Here is a 16787-nt window from a genome sequence, read left to right on the forward strand (position 1 = left end):
TTTTAATAATCTATCCATGTTAGTATATGTTGCTGTCATTGACTCCTTTTACCCACTGTTGAATGTTTTACCATACCTGTGCTACATTTGATTATTTGTGTTATGTTTAATCCACAACAAAACCATGAGAGGCAGGTACTATTACTTGTATTTGTGACAAGAAGGAATGGGGCTCAGCAAAGGAAAGAAGCCATATATCCTGAATCCAGAGCTCCTGTTCTTCCAATCCTAATTGCCCATGTAAGAGTTTGTAAAGAATGTTTAAAAGTAGAACACATGTGTATTTAAGTCAGAAACAAGCTGTTTTCTTACAAAGCAATGCTTATTATTTGCCTAAAAGGGATACAGTTTAATCCCACTAGTTACAATTTGTTATTTCATTAAGGCACTTGAACCTTAAGTGAAAATGTAAACATAACTGTCTTCAAATATCAGAACTCCTTGTGATGAAGGAAGATGACGTACCAGAACATCAGTTAAGACTAAGGAAGGAAAGGTGGAAGGGAGTGTGCTGTAAAGTCGGCGCGGCAGAAACGCTGAAGACATCCAGAGCCGAAGGGGATTCACAGCTCTTCTTGCAGCTTCTTCCTCCTTTCTTTTTCTTTCTTTCTTTCTTTCTTTCTTTCTTTCTTTCTTTCTTTCTTCCTTCCTTCCTTCCTTCCTTCCTTCCTTCCTTCCTTCCTTCCTTCCTCTCTTTTGTTTTATTTTTGAGAATTTCATACACAAATACACTGTATTTATATTATTTCCACTCACCCCTCTTCCCCTTCCAACTCCTCCTGTCCCTCCACCCCCTATATTCATGATCTCTTCTTCTATAATTATTATTGATGTGCACACATACACAAACACACACACACAGAGAGAGAGAGAGAGAGAGAGAGAGAGAGAGAGAGAGAGAGAGAAACCTGCTGAGTCCAAATTGGTGTCCTTATTTATACCGGTGTTTACAGTTGACTCCTCAGGACTGAGAGGCCTAATTAGAAGCTTTGTCCTTAGAGAAAACTGTTTCTCGCTCTCTCAGCACCCATGAACTGCAGTAGCTTTTCCTCTGGACTGGGGCCTTGTGAAATTTCCCCCATCCGTGTTGACACGCCAAATCCTGTTTGAGTAGCCGTGTTGTGGAGAATGTGTGGGTGCAGCATCCCTGTCATGTCTAGAAGACACGGCCTTACAGCTCATCCAGATCCTCTGGCTCTCACAATCTTTCTGTCTCCTCTTCCACTGTGTCCCCTGAGTCTCAGGTGTGAGGATTGTGACGTACACATTCCAGTTGGGGCTGGGAACCCCATAATCACTGGTTCCTGCATTTTGATTGGTTGAGGATTTCTACAGTAGCATTCATCTACTGTAAAAAAAGAAGTTTGTCTGATGAGGACTGGGCACTTGTACTTATCGACGGGTGCAAGGGTAAGTACTTAGCATACAGTTAGAAGCAATATTAACTTAGCAAAACGATTGTAATGGAATTTCCCCTAAAGTCTATGACCTCTCCAGACATGGGTTCATGGCTAGGTTTACAGTACCAGGCATAAGTCCCTTCCTATTGAGAAGCCTTAAGTCCAATTGAACAGCTGCTGGTTACACTCATCTTAAGCACCACTATTGCGGAGCTGGCGCTGTCTCTACTGTGGTCCACAGACTTTACAACTGGGTCGTATTGTGAACAACTCCCCCCCCCCCCCCCCCGTAGCTTCCACAGCGTCTTTTGATACTATGAGTGGTTACAGATCGTTAAGGGCTCTATGAAATGCCCATGTAATTCCTCAGAAGGTTTTTACATTTTCTCACCAATTTGTTGTTCTCTCAGTCACTCTGGAATACGGATATAGGCCGTTGAAGGTGTGAAACCTGAGCTCCAGTTTGTAAATGGGTAGAAACAAAGGCACAGGTCGTATTACTAGTCACCAGTTAGCCTGGACACTGCCTATTCTCCCAGCTTTCAAACCAAGGAAGGGAAGCCCACTCTTGGGAAGGATGGTTTATATGGCCTCTCTTATGTGTTGACAAAAGATGATGAGAATTTTGTACAACAAAGGCATGAAGAATAAACAGATGAAATGTTGATAAACTGCATCTAATAGCTTCTGAATATTACTTTGCAGCTTGTTAACCTGTAGTATATTCAAAAATAGTTTCTCGGTGGCACACAAATGCAATAATTTTTCTTCAACAGGCAAAAAATAAGAAGGAAAAAAAAAAAAAACCCCTGATACCTAAAGTATTTAACAGATGAACCACTCCCTCTTCAAGACAGGGAAAACCTTTCTAGTTCACCACAGATAGATTTTAGAGAAAGGAAGAGAATGGACCGCCCACCCCTGCACACCCCACAGAGGAGGCAACAGCGCAGATGTATGGTGATGATCGATCCTGGAGAGTACAGGGCTCCCCTCCTGGGGCCCTCTCACTCTCACTCTCACTCGGTGGCAATGGAAAGATGAGTTACTGCGCCAAGGTCTCAGGACCGTGAGAGCAGCTTGGCTCCAGACCTGAGAGAACACCCCTTACTTCCTCCTTGGTTTCAGTGTTGCTTTCCATCAGTTCCCCGTCCTTATCATCTGAGGAGCTTCAGCAGAAGGGGAAGGAGGCTGCTTGGCGTGCTTTGGTTTCGTGCCCTCTTCCTGCTTTGACCTAAGGGAAGCCTGCCCATGACCAATCTAGCTTAGAACATGGTCATGTTGGAATTCCATAGAAATACAAAGGTGGGGGTTGGTTCCAAACAGTCACATCCCTGGACCTTGGTAAAAAGGACAAGGAAGGCCAGATCTGAAATTGTATTTATTTACGATCCTGACTCCTGGCCCAGTGCCATTAATTCTTTGATAACTATAAAGTAAACCTCAATGCTTTGGAGGAATTTCTGTGATGAGACAAATGACCAGGTTAGCCTTGGAATGAATATTCCAACAATTACCAACATTTGTCAGTTTGCACAATTCTTTCCCATCTATTAATTGTTTTAGGGAGACTACTGACTGAGTCTATGTGAGTCATTCAGTCTAACAGCAGCCATGATAGAAGATACACAGTTTCATTTTTTTGGATCAGTGAAAAGATTATATTCAGATTTCACTCCAAAGTGGGAGGACTTGAACACAGAAGATAACTTCAGGAAGTTTCTTTCACATATCCTTGTTCATGCTGTTATCACCGCCACTCTTTATCTCACAGACCCGAAAGTTCCACAAAGAATGTAACAACTGCATAGGAAATTCCACCATACACATGATAGTTTTTCAATTCCTTTAAGGATGTGTAAAAATTCCAAAACTTACCGTAGACAATAACTGTCAGAAGGCAATGCTGTAGCTGTTCCTTTAGTGAGCATTATTATTTCACTTACTTATCGGTTCATTCTTATTCTTAGAAAGTAGTTATGTGTGACACAGACGATGTCTCCTTACAGCAAATGCTGACAATTGATCACTAATATAACTTAGCCTGATCACAAGGTCATGGAGCAGTGCATCTCTGTTGATAATGTAATACACAACAACACATTTTTCTGCACTAATAAAGAGACACCTAGTAAACATGGGTCATTTGATTAAAGTGTGTCACCATTTTGAACAAGAGTGAAGTGGGCATGAATTTACATAGACATTCTTCATTGTATAAATCATTATAGTGAATAGCAGGTGTATTTCTTTATTTGTAATGTCTATGTTGACAAGATTTGTTTTCTTCTGAATGAGTTGATTTTAAAATGAATAAAGAATAAGATAGTTTTATTCTGAGACAGGGTCTCATGTGTCCTGAATGGCATCAAACTCTACTTGGCCAAGAATGACAAGAAAATTTTATATTTGAGATACTTATAGCCTTTGATATTAAGCTTTCTTATTTTTCTAGAAAGTCCCTTCAGTTTTAACTAATTATCCCTCTATGTCCTAGAACACTGAATAAGAAGGAAGAAGGGAGAAAATGAATAATAGAATAAGACAATTTTAGAGCTGGAAGGAATATTAATTATCATCTCTTATAATCTTTTCTATCCTCATGCCACCAATCAAAGCATTTCTGAGATGAAGAAATTGAGTCCCAGAGAGAATAAATGATCTCTCCAAGGCTAACAAGATAATAGCAAAGTTACACTTGTCCAAGACCCGGAAATAACTCAGGACTTCAAATAGTACCTGATTTGACTTGCTAATTATTATCCCTGCAGGGACAACTCTGTAGGGCTACCTTTACATTATAGAAGTAAAATTTGTTATCAAATACTGAGGACAGATAGTCTACACTAAGGATTCTTGATGAAATGACAAAGTAGAATTCTCTAGATCCTACTGGCATGCTGAAATTCTCTAAATGTTACTAATACTGGTAATTTATGATCCTACTTAATGTTTAAGGCAATGAAAGAATAAGCTCTTTAATACCTTTACCAGTAAAGTAACTGTTTTCTGGTTAATCTATTAGTCAGACCTCACAAAATTATGGTGGTCAAAAGGCTTCTTCAACTAGCATTTGCTGTTGTTATTATGAAAGTCCATACCTGAGCAATCATCTCTTAGAGTCAGATAACCAATCAGAAGATTATGTCATCTTTTAAATCAAATAGATCAGTGGTTCTCAACCTGGGGGTCAGACAACTCTTTTACAGGGTCACATATCAGGTATTTACATTATGATTCATAACAGTAGCAATTACAGTTATGAAATAGCAACGAAAATAATTTTATGGTTGGGGGTCACCACAACATGAGGAGCTATATTAAAGGGTCACAGCTGTAGGAAGGTTGAGAACCACTGGATTAGACAATTGGTCTAAAGCAATGACTTCTGGTTGATTCTGTGAAGTTAAATCAGTGAAAATACCCAAATATTCATTTTGACACGTGGATAAACATTATTTCAGTAGTAGAACCAGCATTCTAACACCATATATCTAGATACTGTTATGTATGAAAAAGCACAGCATATTTCACACTCACACACACACATACACACACACACAGTCACACACACACACACTCACATGAACAGACCCTAGAAGTCACTTGTATTTCTCTAGATGACTGAGGGAATCTATGTCTCTAGGGTCATGGGGGGGCCAATGGGGCTCTAACTTAATCTGTAGAATTCAATTCTTCTCATAAAGAAAGAGTTAACAGATTTAGCAGTGTGTTTATAATCATCATTTGAGTGCAGGCAAATAGATACTTTTGAATTTTTATTTTGTGAAGTCCTTAAAAAAATGGAAGAATTTATAAACAAAATTGGATTTTTTTCCATATAGCTATATTATATAAACTTAAACTTCTATATTTATTTAAATACAATGTATATTGATGAAGTTAAAAATTTCTCTTAACTGTTTCTACTTATGGATTGATCACATTTATAAAGTTTAAGTACCTATCAGTAATTCAGGTAGTAGTATTAGGTCCCACTGTATAAAATGATAATGCATATGACATAAGTTTATTAAAGAATATTATAGCCCTCACTTGTTTATCATACTAGCCACCTCTTGTGTTTTGATGTGACTGTGTGGTTCTCACTCTGTGATGGGCACTGTGACACACAGCACACACATGAGCTTAGCTTCTTCACTGAAATCTGCTTTAAAGTCAAATCTCTCACAGTAACACCATTAGCATATGATTAATGTTTCCAAGACCTGGAATTAACTGGTGATAATTTTAGAATCTACAATTACCCACACAATTGTCTCTAATTAGCTCTCTCTAGAAGAGTGGTCAAGAATGGGAGGAAAATGGAGGGTGACTGGGGCTCTGTCTTCATAAGGGTGGGACGCTGCATTTCTTTGAGATCTGTTGTAAGAGTGAGGAAGATGTGTCCGGGTGGGAGATGGGCTGGAAAGATACAGCTATCCACAGAAGCAGAGCTTGAAAAGAGTTAGAAGAAAAGACAAGACAAACTGTCTAAGCCAGACCATGGCTCCCTGATTTCAGAGACCATCCAAGTGTTACAGGAACTAAATCTGAGGAAGCCCAAGGCCTTCTCCTCAAAGGTAGGAATTTATCACCTCTCACAGCACAAAGTTCATGACGAAGGCAAAACAAAATGTCCCAGTCTAGACAAAAGTCCCACAGAAAAAGAAAACATTTGCCCTACGTTCTGTTTGTTGTTTTATAAAAACTCACAACAAATTCCTTTCCTAAATACCCCAGTTAAAAAGTCAAACACCAGCTGTTACAAGTCATAAGCCCAAATTTTTCTCATGTCCAAAATACTAACAAGCGCCATTTTCTTCCAGAACAGTTGAACCAGGACATAGTGTTTTGAAAACATCTCTAAATAGACATTGTTTGGTTAGCCCTAGCCCCTCTCGCTTTAAAGTTAGTCATAACCTTTTGATTCAGAGTACATAACAAAATAAAAAATGAACATGAATTTTGTTCTTTCTCTTGGTGAGACAAAACACTGTGAACGCCAACCCTGTACAGCATGTCACAGTGCAACAAACTTAAGGGAAGACCTAATAGTCAAGGGGCCTGCTGGGCTTCAAGAACATTACAGGCAAGTTCTCTCCCTCGAGCATGTGCATGCGTGCGTGCGTGTGTGCGTGCGTGCGTGCGTGCATGCATGTCTTTCCCTTTGCCACCCCATCAGCCTCTCTATCTTTCTGTCTCCCACACCCCCCATTCCCCACCACCACCAAACACACACCTTCTGTGGAAGTCCAACTACAGAGATGGCTCAGGGGTAAAGTGCTAACCTCACAAGCCCTGGGTTTGGATCCCCAGAACCCTTGTAGCACCTGATATGGTAACTCCCATCTGTAACCCCACTGCTCCAATGGAGACATGGGAAGTAGAGACGGAAGAATCCCCAGTGGCTCTCAGGCCAGCTGACTTGGTGTACTGAGGGGCGAACAAGAGACCCTGTCTCAAACAAGGTGGAAGGTAGGGACCTACACCTAAGGTTGTGTACCTGGGCACCTATCTCCCCCCCCACACACACACACACACACACACACACACACACACACACACACACACACACACGATTTGAAAACCGCAGAATGATGAAAACTTTTTCACTCCAAATCCACGTCTCAAGGAAGGGGGAGTGTCTGACCCGACCTGGTAAACAATAACACTTTGGAGGAAATAACATGGCAGTGGTCATCTGCACAAAGGCTAGCGAGACTTGTTCTAGAGCTCCGGAGAGAAGCAGTACAAGCCAGGAGGACCTGCGAGAGCAAGCGAAGGCAGCGCTGTCTCTCCCGGAGAGCCTTTGGCAGTGTTTCAAAAGAACTCTAGTCAGCTTAGGACAAAACACGACCAACCGGCTTAGAGAAGCTAGGGTTTCCGATTCTCAGAGTACTACATGAAGTTAAAGACTCCAGCTTCCTGTGAAGACTGGTTTTTTTGCTTGTTTGTTTGTTTTTTTCTTTGCTTGCATTTTATTTTGAGACAGGTCTCATAGAGCCCTGGCTGGCTTTGAATTCACTACACAGTCTGGTGATAAACATAGGATTCCCCTGCCTCCACCTCCTCGGTGCTAGGACCGCCGGGTGTGCCGCCATGCCCAGTTTATGTAGCCCAAGGTTTTAAACGTGCTAGGTAAAGTACTCTGCCAACTGAGCAGCGCACATCCCCACTCAAAAACCGTGTTTAATCTGCAGCTGCCCGACTGAGAATAAGGGATCTGCAACAACCGAGTGGCTTGACAAGGTCCAGAATGACAGGCGTGCTCCAGCCCCACCGGTGTCCGTGAGAAAGGGCTCACAGCCCGGTTCTGCATCGTGACACTGATGTCCGTGACACTCTTGGTCTGTTTCTAGGAATATATTTTCCTTTTCCCTTCAGCCCCGACAAAACAACAACAACAAAAAAAAGCAAAAACAAAACCACAGCTCTCACCTCAGAGGGGTTGATGGTTTATTTTTGAGCCAAATATGAGCGACAATGGCCCAGGAACATAAATTCAGATTATCCCAAATACTGTGTTCCAATGTGGTAACCATTCAGTAAAGTTTTTAGAGTATCTGAACAAAGTAAGTCATATAGCAAAACATCTTTTAAAGACATTGGAGCAGAGAAATGCTACTATAGGCCTGAATGCTATCTGATGACGCTCTTAGCTTTTGGCTTGCTAGAAGCTAGGAATCTGTTCAAAATGGTTTAGCTAATAGTTGCGAGGATGTCGGTCACACACAGAGATGGGCAACAAATAGCCACATAGGAATTAAGATAACCCAAAGTAATTTGGCTGTGGAGCTGCAACATTCCTACTCTCCACATTATTAGCGTTCTAGTCAGTTAATTAGCCTTGTAGAATGCTTGACAGAGGCTGGACATTTTTCTGGGATGTTAATGTAACAGCTCAGATCCACATGACAGCCAGTGACTAGAAACTTAGTGTATATACCAAGGCATGGCAACATCCCCGCTTTAGCCTGTCTGGTTAAAACAGACTTCAGATTCAGTTTCTGTGACAGACGGTGTGTTGTGACACTAATCCTTGAATCAATGCATTTGCATGCCTGTCAGGTAACCAGTTGTCCTGACTTGGCCTGGGACCAGCCAGGTTTAGTACTGAATTTCATATCTTAAAAACAAACAAACAACCCCACCTTTTCTTTATACTGTGTATCGGGAAGGGGGAGACCACGTGACAGTGGTGTTCGCGTGACATCATCACAGGGCGATTTGTTGGAGGTGGTTCTTTCCTTCCACCATCTGAGTTCTGGGGAACCAGTCTGGGATGGCCAGGCTTGAAGCAGGTGCTTCTACCTCCAAAGCCGTCTCACTGGCACTCATCCCAAACGTCTTACAGCAGCACATCTTCAGAAACGGGTTAGAAAGGGATGGCTGATCGCCTAAATTCCGGACAGTCCTAAAAACTTTCTGTAGGCCAGGCCCTGGAGAAGGCATTAACAAAAACCATTGAGGAAAAAAATAGAGAAGACAGAGGCCATCAAGAAGTGACCACCCAGGAAGGCAAGGCAGACAGTAGCTGAGGTCTGAATAAACAGTCCTTGCAGAGGTGCCCATGCCTGGGACAGAGATGTGCTTTCCATGGGGACGTGCTTGGAGGAGTCTGGGAAGGCTGCTTGTCTTTCAGACCTGAAGTATGAGATGGAGTTAGCAGTGAATTTTGTCAGGATAGAGCCATCCTATTTCATTTTTAAGTCTGAAAAGCCCTTCAGGATCTCTGGAGGAGATTAACGCTCTCACTAAAATTATATGTCTATTTTTGTATCTGCTATTAGAGTGAGACTGAGTAAAAGTCTTGGGGTGGAAATGTAGCCCTGTTGGCAGAGTGCTTGCCCAGCATGGAGAAAGCACTTGATTTCATCCCCAGGGCTCATGAATTGGAGCATAGGAGGATCAGAAGTTCAAGGACATACTCATATATAGAGAAAACAACTCAAGGCCAGTCTGATACAGAGGAGATAGAGGAGAGGGGTGGGGGGAAGAAGGAGGGAGAGAGGGAGGGAGGGAGAGAGAGAGAGAGAGAGGGAGAGAGAGAGAAGGGGTGGCGGTGGGAGAATTTCAATAGAATAATTTGAAAAGGCACAAGCTCACAATGACCTTGTCTGTACCCTGCCCTGATAACAAAACAATACTTGGCATCAGTAGGTACTCAATGCCTAATTAGTAAATTTGTGCATGAAAATATTACTGCTTTTTATGTATTATGTTCAGGCCCCGAATTCACTTTCCCTGAATACTTCCTCTCTTCTCACCAGCTTGTCCATAGCCTGATGTAATTATAGATCAAATGGACCATGGATCACCCGTAGGCTTCAGGCTAGAGGTATCCTGGGCCAGACTATACCTGCTGGTTCAAAGAGAGACTCTGTGAGCCTCTGCCTTTGCTCTGTGCCCACGTGTTAAGCGCTCTGCCACCTGAGCCGAAGTGAGATCTGCTTCTGTTTTAAGCCCCGTGTGTTATGATCTAACTCTAAAGACGGGTTGGGGAATGACCAATGTTAAGAAGGCACAGAGTTGCAGTCGGGCGGTTTCACTGTTTGCATCAGGGAATTTCTCCCTTCCTCCTGCCACTACTTCCTATCACTTTCTCCCTTCTGACCACGCCTCCTTTCTTTTGTCAACTGCACTGGAAAGCTTGGAACCTTCTTGACCCTCAAAGCTTACATCAGGATGAAGGCTCTGGCTTCCTCATTTTACTCAGGAGAGTCTCCCTCTTTCCCTCGCCAGTTCTGGCCCCACTGCGTTCTGAGACAAGAGAGATGTCAACCCACTTGATGACTACCTGTCCCCACCAACAGACACACATATGATTTACTTCAAGGTCAGAGTGTCTCAAATGTCTGGTGTGGTAGGAAAAGGAGTTGTTCCTTCGCTTCACGGTGGACAATAGTTTGCTATGTTTAACAATCTGAATCCTCAAGTTTATCTATTCTTTACACTTTTCTATACACAATAACCTAAATGGTGGATTATTTACCAGTGGAGGAAAGAACCAGGCTACATTTTCCTCTCCCAGTGGCTTTCCTCACACAATTCGATGCATACAGGACAAACTTTTGGAGTCCCTAAGTAGGTTATTGATAACTGCTGTTTCTGTCTTTTATTTTTATTATATTTATATTTTATTTATGTATCTGCGTGTACAGGTACCCTCAGATGACAAAGGAGAGTGTCAGATCCCCGGAGTTGGAGTCCCAGGCAGTTGGGAGCCACCTTGCGGGTGCTGGGAACTGGGCTCAGGTCCTCTGTGAGAGCAGCCAGAGGTCTAACCTGCCGAGCCATCTCTCCCGCCCCTCTGCCGTGCTCTGGCAATCTACTGACAATACCTTAACCTTCAGTTCCTACACAACATCTTTAAATAGCTGGTGTAGACTGATGAGTCATAGCAGTTAACACTAACAAACACGACTTTCTGCACACCAGCTGAATTCTATAGTAAATTTTAGGGATTCGACGTCATAACGCCTGGCGCCAATGGGCGTGGCTGCAGGACCCAGCACTGCATCCACTTTAACATGTTGTTTTTTTGTTTTTTTGTTTTTTTTTTCTGTATAAACTAGAGTTCTTTGGGGACATCCAAGTTAAATTTAAAGAAAGGTGGGGGACACAGCTAACACTTACGAACATTTTTGTTTCATGCTTTCCTAATAGGTACTCTTCATCTTATAACACTCATATACAGTACTTCCTATCATCTCCACCATCCCTGAAGCGGAAACAGAAGGTGAGGAAAGTTTTGCTTATGGACCCAGCGGACCCGACTCCAGAGAGCATGCATTCTGCACCAGAGGCAGAGTCTGTAGAACAGACACAGAAACGTTGGCCGACTTTCAAATAAGGGCAGCGACTAAAGCAAAACAAAACAAACAAAAAAACCACGTCCCTTCCACTACCTCACACGTGGTTATGAAGTCTGGGGCAGACAAGGTTGCACAATGATCAAGATCACCCACCATGGAAAGAGGAAGAACCAGCATACAAGCCCGACTCAGAGCGGACGTGAACAGACTCTCAGTCACTGGAAGCTTCACGTCTAAGACTTGTCCCACGTCGAAGACTAAACCAATAATTGTTTTGAAAATGAAGTTAAATGATGCATCCAGTCATTAGCACAAACTCTGGGAAATGGAACTCAATAAATGGTAGTTAATTAAATATAATTATTGCAACTATTCAGCAGGCTCTTTCATGCCTCATACCTCAGCCTCTCCCTGATTTCTTTAAAAGTCAGGTGATCCCAGCACTTGTGAGGAGGGTACAGGAGGATTGGGAGTTCAAGGCTAACCTTGGTTACATAAAAGAGTTCAAGGCTATACTAAGCAACTGAGAATATCTCAAAAAGCAACACATACACACACACACACACACACACACACACACACTCATACTGACACACTCCTCCTTTAAAATGTGTGTCTATCAGGCATGATGATGCACACCCATAACCTCAGCATTTGAGAGGATGAGGCAAGAGATTCTTGTGAGTTCAAACTGCCCTGGGCTATAGAGTAAGGTCCTATCTAAAACCAAAACAAAATTGAAAGAGAGGAAACGAAAAAACAAGTGTGGCTGTGTATCTTCTTACGCTATATACGTTCACTTTGTGTTGTTAAGAACTATTTAAATATTTGAATATTATAAACACCCTTAAAATACATTTGTTTGTATCTCCTAAAATAAGGATATTATTGTATATAGACTACAGTATAGTATCCCTGAAGAGTATCCAATAATATCCCCTATCATCTCATTTCTACTACATATTTAAATTTCCTAAATGAGTCTCAAAATTATCCCCAAGAATATTTTAAGCCTCTTTAGGAATTAGACAATTTGTCTTAGAAAAAGCACCATGTTCTGTATTTGCCTGATATTTTTCTATAAGTGATTTTTAATTGTTCATCCAACCTCTATATTCTCTATAAATCTGAATGTCGATCTTTGGTTTTATTGCTTTTAACTTGAACATTTGTGGTGAGGATGCTTTAAAGTCAGTATTACGTAGTTCATATTAGACCTTATCAAAGTTTCCATGACCACTTCCTCTCCCAAACACGCTGTGTGGCTTCCTAGCTTTCTCTAAGGTATGGCCAGACCAGTGGTTTTCAACTGTGGCTTCACTTAGAACCATCTACAGAGTTTTTAAAAATACTTGTTCCTGAACACCTCTAGGCTTGAACAACAAAGGGACTGTGCATCTTCCCAGGTCATTCTCATGTGTAACTCAAGACAGTGAGTGGTTTGGATTCTACAAAGTCAATGGTCTATTTTTCTGTTGACTAGGATGCGTTCTCAGTGTTAACAGACTGCCTGGCTCATAACAACTTCTCAACAGACATGTGGATTTCAGCATATAGGTGACTTCAATTTTCATTCTTGTTCTGGCTTTCCCTTTTTACCAAATGGCATGCTATGAAGCTAAAGGGCTTGAGAGGGAGAACAACTGGGGGTTTGCCTCAGGTGTAGTTGTTTACTCCAAACATACTGAGTGATTTCCAACCATCGGGAGGAAAGAGCAAGGACCCTGGCTGCACATCTATGTGTTCAAACTCAACTTGAGTAAAGTCTTACAACAGAATAAACAAGTGTGAGATTTGTCAGTGTTTGCCACAATCAAACACAAATCAATTCAAATAAGAAGACAGGGACAGCCAGCCATTCAGGAAGTAGCTAATGCACTTGCTTGCAACTCAAACTAAGTGAAAGTCATCAATAACCCAGCAGGAAGTCCGTAAAATACAAAAACTACCCTTTGTTTCTGAATGGCTTTCACGCAGAAGAAAAAAAATGCTCACTCTTGTTTATAATAGCAAAATAGTAGCTCCAAAACATACTGTTTACTACCGAGATTGGCAAAAATCTACTCTACTGTGAAAGGTTGTAAAGGACGTCCCCCCTCCCCCGTTTTTCTGTTTTGCTTGTTTGACTTTTACACAGGATCTCACAATACAGTTCAAGCTGCTCTGGAACTCACTTTGTAGATCAGGCTGACCTGGAACTCTTGATCCTCCTGTCTCAGCCTTCCAGCATTGGAACTACTGGCATGAGGCACCAGGCCTGACAAAGGCACACATCTGTTGAGAAATTCCAACTAAGGAACATGATCCCACAGACACACTTCTCTGTCCTGTGAAATGGCACTCAGACAAACTTACCCATTCTCTAAGGGCAAAAGATAAATGCCCATTAGCATGGAACTGATCATTACCCTCTGAGATAGATGCTCATAGCAGCAGACACCTTTCGGGTATGATGGAGGCTCAGCACAAGACATCGGGTATGGTATTCCATAATAGACATGAGAGAAAGAAACAGGAAGGAACAAGTATCTGCACTGGGTTTTTTTATACATAAAAACCCCCTTGGGGAGGTAAACAAGGAACTGGTAAGTGGCTGTCTGGAGGAGGAAGGCTGTAGGAGGAAGAGAGACAGAGGGGAAATTTCCACAGGATACCCTTTGATACTTTAGCCTGTTTCAACTGTGTAGATTCATTCATCACAGACACAAGTTTTCAAGTATTTTTTAAAGTTTGATTGGATGTTCTTGGAGTTTTTTTTTTTTTTTTTTAAGATAGAAAGTATTCCATATATTCTTACAGCACTTACTCCTGTTGTAGGGTCCCAGAAATTACTCGTATTCCTCTCTGGTTTCACTAAAAATGAAAGTGAAACTTTGCATATTTCTCATACCCAGGCCTAAAAATGGCTCAGAAGAAAACCTCTTATGATCATTTCCAGCCTCAAGTTGGCTTGTTCTGCTTCATTTAACATGGCGGAGTTTGTACGCACATGTGGGTTAGTATCTCTGAGGCTCATGTGACATTGAGGCGGTGGTGTCAAAGGGGAGATCATTTCCTTATCTTCTGAAGCATCTTTTAGGTCCACAAGAGACTAGGTGGGGAGAGAGAGTCTAGGTAAGAAGGAAAGGATTCTTCACAGATAAACCAAAAACTCAAAAGCCATTGTGATTGACTCATGCCCCTCAGCATCTACTACTCTAGGTTATGACTTACCATGTGTGTGTATACTCTAACCAAAAAGAATGGGGCTTTCACTCTAACCATTGCCCTTTGCTCGGTACCATATGTACAAGTGTGTCTTAGGAATCTAACAGGCCACGGGTCTCTGTGACCTTGCCAAGTTGGACATCCTTCCTGTGTCTTCACTCAGTTCCTTAACCAGAAAGGGAGGGATGGTGCCTGATTTGAACGCATCGTATTTTTCAGATGGTGACTAATAACACAACCAGTGTGGCAGATTTTTGAAAGTGTGCACTGAAAATAGTTCAAATACTACTGAAATTATGGCAAAGGCATCAATCACCAGGCAAGGCAGAGAAAGAATGCAGTCCTGGAGAGTGAGGGAAGAAAACTTAGAGAGATCAAAACAAAACTCAACTGGATACAAACCAAAACGAGTCAGAAGCACGAGGGCAGACAAATTCCCATCCAGATGTTTTCATCAGCTGCCTCGTTGCCCCGTTCCTTCGCTTCCCTCACCTAAGCCTAGAGAACTCATGGGAAATGTGAGGAAAGAGAAGGTGGGGTCACTGAGGACTCTGGTCCCCAGAGGGATGGAAAAACACTCTAGAGGCAAGTACAGAGGCACACGGGACAGTGGAGTGTTGGTCCTGGCCTGACCAGGACAGCACAGAGAGGAACATCATGGGGTGAATGATGCAGGAAACTTGCACCAAGTGTTTGTGATCTGTCAGGGTTGTCAGACACTCCTATCTATCTCATTTAACCATCACGAATGTGCTTAATGTCACCTCCATTGTCTAGTTGGGGAAACAAGACAAGTGAAGGCTAATGGTCCCCAGAGCCTTGATGACCACTGAGATGATGTGACCCTGCTGTGACCACTCTGTCTCATACCACAATTATTGATAAAGGTTACATACCATGTAGCCCAATGGAAGAGAATTTAAAAACAGTTAAGGGAATATTAATAATGCAAGTTTGAAGTTTAATAAATAATTCATCTTTGCTATTTTCTTTTCTGAACATTGAGGGTAAAAAAAAAAAGCACAGCTATTAAGATGGACTGATTCGAAGTGTTGTCTTTCTGAGACTGAGATGGCCTAAAGTTCTACTTTATGATGGACCTTCAGGATGCTCCTACCAGAAGGACCAGAACAGGGCTTGGAGTTGCTTAATAAACACTGCCACATAGCCACATAGCAGTGTGTGGATGAGACTGACCAGGAATACCTATTTCTCTGAACTGAGAATGCTTCTTCTGAATGATTAGATCCAACACATGCATACAGCAGTCTAAGTTCTGTGCAGTATCCTGAGAGACTGAATGAACATGCTGTTAATCCTCCCAACTGTTTGAGGCAAGTTTACTGTTAAATCCACTTTGAAGACAAAGAAACCAAGACACAGAGACATCACATAACATGTTCAAACCGCTAAAGTGATGTGGCTGGGATTCAAACTCAGGCAGCTTGGGTGGAACATCTCTGCATTGCATATGATATGGCATTTCTCAGCTCCTCTCACTTAGGGTTCAATTTCAAAAGCAATTTGCTGCCTAACCTAAAACTCTGAAATTCTAGAGTTAGACGGATAAGAGTTCATTTACCGAATCATTAAGTCATTCCATTAGTCATGTATCTATTATGTATTATACTCCTGTTATGTAACAGTCTTAATATTAGCAAAAATAGACATAATTTCTGGGATCCTCGCACTTAGGGTCTACCGAGGTGACATACTCAAGCTATCACACAAGCAAACATAAAATTATACCTGCTCATAAGTACTTGGAAGGAAAGATACAAGATGTCACAGTGGGGGGCTGGGGTGATGGCTCAGCAGTTAGGAACACTGGTCGATGTTCCAGAAGACCCAGGTTTAATTCTCGGCACCTATATGATGGCTCACAACCATCTGTAACTCGAGGTCCAAGGGATCAGATGCCCTTTTTGGCCCATGTGGGAACCAGGTATACAAGTGGTGCACAAACACACAAGCAGGCAAATCACCCATACACATAAAATAGAAACTGAAATTAAAAGGACACTGCAATGTAAGATTTTTGAAGAGCATTTAAACGGGTACATGACCTAGCAGAGAGCAGTAAACCCTGAAATAATGACTTTTGAACTGGGATTTCTAATCTAGGCTCCTCCTAAATTCTTTAGTGTTTCAAAACCTCAGCCCCCCCCCCCCCCCACACACACACACACGTGAAAAATAGGGCTAGAGGATTGTCTCTGAGTCACCAGGAAGATGATAAATGCCAGAAGGCATTCCAGGATTCCAGCACTGAAGACACGCTGGCTAGTGGCCGCTGCTGTTTCTCCACTGCTGCTGGCCCACATGCAGCAGAAAACTGGGTAAAAGACCTAGAGCGACAACA

The 16787-nt window shown here is 42.1% G+C and overlaps 1 protein-coding gene across 5 annotated transcripts in view; it reads right to left on the minus strand.

Annotated features, from left to right (window-relative positions):
- Positions 1–16787, minus strand: part of Rasgef1b (RasGEF domain family member 1B) — a 525136-nt gene that overhangs the window by 40081 nt on the left and 468268 nt on the right. The gene's annotated exons all lie outside the window — the stretch shown is intronic.

The sequence above is a fragment of the Peromyscus californicus genome, unplaced genomic scaffold (assembly GCF_007827085.1).
Source record: "Peromyscus californicus insignis strain IS unplaced genomic scaffold, ASM782708v3 Scaffold_13__1_contigs__length_99412109, whole genome shotgun sequence".
NCBI lineage: Eukaryota > Metazoa > Chordata > Mammalia > Rodentia > Cricetidae > Peromyscus > Peromyscus californicus.